The sequence below is a fragment of the Mesitornis unicolor genome, unplaced genomic scaffold, assembly GCF_000695765.1.
Source record: "Mesitornis unicolor isolate BGI_N332 unplaced genomic scaffold, ASM69576v1 scaffold51382, whole genome shotgun sequence".
Taxonomy (NCBI): domain Eukaryota; kingdom Metazoa; phylum Chordata; class Aves; order Mesitornithiformes; family Mesitornithidae; genus Mesitornis; species Mesitornis unicolor.
In genome coordinates this window covers 28,949-34,208 of record NW_010170853.1, presented here as the reverse complement: position 1 = coordinate 34,208, position 5,260 = coordinate 28,949, and positions in this window count along the sequence as shown.

The following is a 5,260-nucleotide window of genomic DNA, read 5'->3' as shown; positions in this document are numbered from 1 at the left end:
GCTGCCAGCTCTGTGGGCAGTTTAACAACCCTGGTAATGATGCATTACTGCATGCCAGAGGCTGGTGTTGACTTTGTATGGATAATCTTGGTCTGGAAAGGGAAATGCAAGCTATCTGGCTTGGCATCCAGGAGAAAGACGCTGAACTCAGAGAGAAGGTACGAAATCTGGGGGCTGAATATATGCCAAGGTAACTAAAGGAAGTGAGTGACCTGGAAATACCCAGTGATGCAGACTTAGGCCCTGAACAGTTTCTTTATAAACTACTGAACACTATAAAGCTCTACGGCAACCCTGCTTTATGTTCTTTTCAGGTAGCCACCCCTTCATAAAATAACCTTTTTTCTCCTGCTCCTGCCTCTCTTCTCATTTCTTCTTGCCAGTCACTTTTCTTTCTCAGAAGCAGTATATTTTTTTCTCCTGCTTTGAATGTTGCATTGTTTACCTACCTAAAGCTACTTTTTAAAATGGAGAATCACTATATTTTAACTGAGTGTAAATTCCCAAGCTTTGATTACATAAAACACTCTGAATTTTACATAGGCAGCAAAAGTAAAAACAGTAGGTCTTTTTGGAGTTACAGGTGTGGAAAGAAAAGGTTAAGTTGCCTACCTGATCAGAGTTCTTAAAATGCAGCCAAACCTAGATTCTTATTGGGCTACCTGACTGGAGAGCAACAACAACAAAACATTGAGATATCCGCAAGACCGGCATGTTACTGAAAAGGTTAGAAGGAGAAGTTTCCCCCTTCCTGCACTGGAGAACAGCAGAATAGATGGATATTCAATATAGAAGTTTGTCTTGATCACTGTGGTCATTAACCATAGCCGTTCATGAAATATCTGTGTCCTGAAGCATGAGACAGATATTTCCTATTCAATTTTAACTCAATCATGCAAGTCTGAGGGGAAGCAAAACCTCTTTTGTCGATTAAGGATATTGTGGCATACAGTTCTGGCATTACCTTGGCAGTGCCTCTTCACACTTCGTGCAAGAAGTAGAGGGTCTGACACAGGAATTGAATTCCTTAGGTAAATTATTTAAAACCTTGTTGATAAACTAAGGGTTATGGAAATGGAAACTTTTGCTTTAGTATTTTTAACGTAGCTATAAAAAGATTGAATTGGCTTTTGAGTTTAGGTTAGACTAAAAAGTAGGCGTTGACTCTCCCTCCAATCACAACATAAGATGCAGAGTCCACTCAGTGTGCTATCCCAGCTCCAGCGGTGAAAGGTGGAAAACACTTAGGGAAAATGTATAAGAAATATGGCAAATAAGGGATGGACCTGCCCCTTGCAGCTCTTCCAAATCTCTATTGCAGAGTTTGTATCCAGTCCTTCATTTGGGATCTAGCCAGTCAAGTAAGACACTAAAGTTTTGCTATTCTTGAAGTATCACATCCAAACAGTAGCACAATCCAGCTTTGGAAGGCTCCCCTTGCAACTCAGTGCTGTTCATCATGCCCTTATTGTCTGCCCAGCTCAGCATACACAAACTGCAAACAAATAATGAGACCAAAAGATGAACTGTGGGACCAAGAAATGCCTTATTTTGCCAGAACTTGTGGATTTAATCCAACAGCAAGCCCTGGGGCTGCATAATCTTTTTGTTTTCTTGAAGCAGTAATGTACAGTTTTTCACTCCCCACTTGATTTATTGCCTACAAATATGAGCCTGTGTGCAGGTCTTGTCATCTGATACATTTGTTTTAGTAGTCAGTATAATATGAATTGACTACTAGAAAATGCATAAAATTTCTAAATCTTTTATTTATTATGTTTTCCTGTTTATTAATACATGAAGTCCAATACTATTACTCCTACTGAAGTCAGTAGAATTGCCTGAGCTAAGGAGTGCTTTAATTTGCATGGGGTTATCACACTGCAGCCTTTATGACCAGCTTAAATTACGAAGAGAGATTCTTGCAGAAGCCAGAGAGAGAAGTGAGATGTGAAAGATGACAGAGGAAGGTGATGCTGCTGGGCAGCACTGTAGCAGGATGGGCTGCAAGCAGGAGATGCTAAAGTCTTGAAAACCAGTCCTCAGACATCTCCCTAGGACCCTCATCACTCAGACCTTACATGATTACTAGTCAGTCTGGTCACTTTGACTCTAACTGCCTTTTGCTTCAGTATTCTGGTTGTAAATTGAGGGTGACAACAGCAGTCAATTTTACCCAGTTGTTATGACAACAAATATATGATGCATGCATATACTAAGGTGAGCAACCCAGAAAGTTCATAAGAAAAATGATACATCTGCACTTAGTCCAGAGCTTAGTCAGGGTGCAGAAAATACAAAAAGGAACATACTGACTAAGAGCTTTCCTTTGGAAAACAGAGTTGGAGATTAGAAAATTAAATCAGTCATCACAAATACAGGCAAGGAGGCAGCTGTACACACCAGTATAGCTTCACAGTCTCTTAATTATTGTGACACTGTTCTTTAATTTCATGCCCTAGTCTGGGCAAAATATGCATCTCTACTTTCATGGCTTCACAGAGATTTAGGAGTGTATTGTGGATGTCTGAGGAAAACTGACATTCAAAGGAGCCATCGCATCATGGTTTTCAGAAAAGATTGTAAGTATCAGTCTTGGGCTGTTCAAAACCTGGGAACAAACTATCCCTTTGCAGGGAGTGGTGCCAAGGGCAGTGATATGGTCCAGATAATCAGCAGTGCTAACTGCACGTTGAAATCTTGCAGAAAATAGAGATATGGTGAAGGCAATAGGACCCTTCTAATGGCATGATTGTTTAAGCACAGAGAACTGATGCTGCTGACACTTGGTGGTTCTCGGACTAGCAATACGTTGTTGATTCAGTCATGAACCAGCAAATGATGAGAGACAAATTGGTTCCCAGTTTGTGGAAAGTAAAGCCATCATAGCTTCAGAGTGTGTTAACACCAAAGGGATCTTTGTTTCAAAAACTCTAACATGCACAAAAGCAGGAAGAAAACCCATCAAATCTTCTGCTGCTCAGTTCTTTTGAAGTTAAAAGCCAGCAGCAAATAAATTTTTAAAATCTATTACACCAACTTCTCATTATTAAATGTCTCTGAGATATTGATATGAATAAAACTTTTATCTTCAAATATCAAATAACTTTTCTATTGGTTTCTGGGTGATGTAAATACCAGCCAGAAGGAGAGTACCAGGTAACATAGGTTAGCCAAAGTGCTGGTACAGCTCTGAGGTCCTGAGGCTGAGACTTAGAAAAGAAAGACAATGAGCATACACGAAAGTGAGTGCACATATAACAAACAGAAGTCTGTAGCTTCCATTTTAAAAGGATACAGGTCTTGCTTCTGGCCATAGCATTTCTGCATTCTTTCCCAGCACAGCCAGGGGTAGCCCTGACACAAGCAAATCACTCTTAATTGCAGGAGGTGCCTTGCACAAGACAGAAATTTGAAGAGGTCTGAATCTTTAAAAACTGTTTGTGCAGAGATTTTTCTCTCTGGGGAAAAGTACCTGTCTCAGCACTTGGGGAGGAGCTGCTGCAGAACATTTTTAAAGACACTGTTCCTTTTTTTTTTTTCTTTTGTAAATGCCAGATATCTTTGACAAAATAGCAAATAACAGTAGGAGGCTCCTACTTGATTTTGGTCTTCTCATATTTCTTTTGCTTTAGGAGAGCAGAGGAATAATTTTTACCTCCCGGAGCCCTGGGCCCTGGCATATATGGGTGTCAAGTACATGTAGTTCAGTAATTTAGTGATGCAGGCCAAGTTATTGTGTTGTTTTAAATAAATAAATAGAGGAAACAAAAAATTACTTACAAGGTATTTTTACCAAGAGATTTATTGCATAAAGTAAGGAATTATGTCATCCATTATCAACATGTAAAAAATGAAATATAGCTCTATATAAAATACAGGTTTATATATAAAAAACATATTTATAGCTAACAAGGAAAGTGGTGTATGTTTGACAAGGAAATTAAGGTCCTTTTTCTCCAATAAGAGAACCAAGCTCAAAGCCTACAGGAAGTTTGTTTTGTGTAGAGCTTACATACTGTTAAATGTAATGTGAGAGTAGATGAACAGTCAAATTTCACAGGAGGGATTCTAGTCAGGAGTTTTATTATTTGTTTATACTATAAATCCCTATGTAAGCCTCTACAGTTGGGATGTGCAAATGCTATAAAAAATTTCTAGAGTTTTAAATGCCTTACTGAATGAAACAGATGATCAAGTTCAACCTGCAAATGTGTCCTGTAAAATTGTTGATAAAAGCCATTTCGTGAAAAAGCAGAAGAACAGGTGAACTGTGGTCAGCTAGTAGTAATGAGGGACAATGTCCTTCTCTGGCATTGCTATGGCACAGGTCAGGGTCACTTGTAAAGCAAGTATTGAGAGCCAGGGAGCTCAGAAAATTAGTTCTTCTCAGAGAGGCTGGCATCATCCTTCAGTGCATGCAAAAAGCAAACTAAATGCAAACCGTCCTGTTATCTCAGGTTCGATATCATCCCTCTGTTATATTTTACTTCTAGTCCATTTATTTTTTTAATCTCTTTCCTAGTCTTTCGTTTGTGTTTTTCTTTTTCCAATTTCAAACTTAACAAAGACAGGTCAGATACCCATGATGCAAGCACTCACCGGGAGACGCTTTGCTGCAGCCTGACAGAGAAGCTGCGGTGGATTAACAGCACATCTTTAGAAAAATTTCACCAATCCAAAATAAAAGGAAAGGGTGAACTTTTCGAAAGACATTTTATTTTTTTAATTTGCTTGTTTAGCTTTCACCATCACTAAAAAAGGACTCTGACAGCCAAGGCAGGTGCGAGCTGGTTGGTGTCCTTGTGGCAGAAAGCCCAGCTAACAGGGTGTGCTCTGTAACCATTTCAGCAGGGCTGCATGAGCACCTTTGGATTTGATCTTGCCCTGATCATGCCGATATTTTCTTGAGTCAAGAGGACAGGAATATATTTGCGTTTTCTTTTTTTCTTTCCTTACTTTCTAGTGTAAAGAACATAATCTAATAGTTTCCCTCTTCTTCTGAGATGTTTCCTTCTAAGTGTTTCCATCTGCTCCAGCCCTACATACTTACCTATGGCAATTTATAATACTGTTTTACATAATGTGGTTTCAGTTCAATGAAATGCTTAAGTGTTTAAGTGCTTTCCCATACAGCAATATCTTAATATGCTAATAGCCAAGCACTTGTGTCAGAACTTCCTTCAGTGAACGCTATAAACCAAACCAATCAACCCAGAAAAGTAATTTTTGCATAGTTAGGCAATAAAGTGCTTTTCAC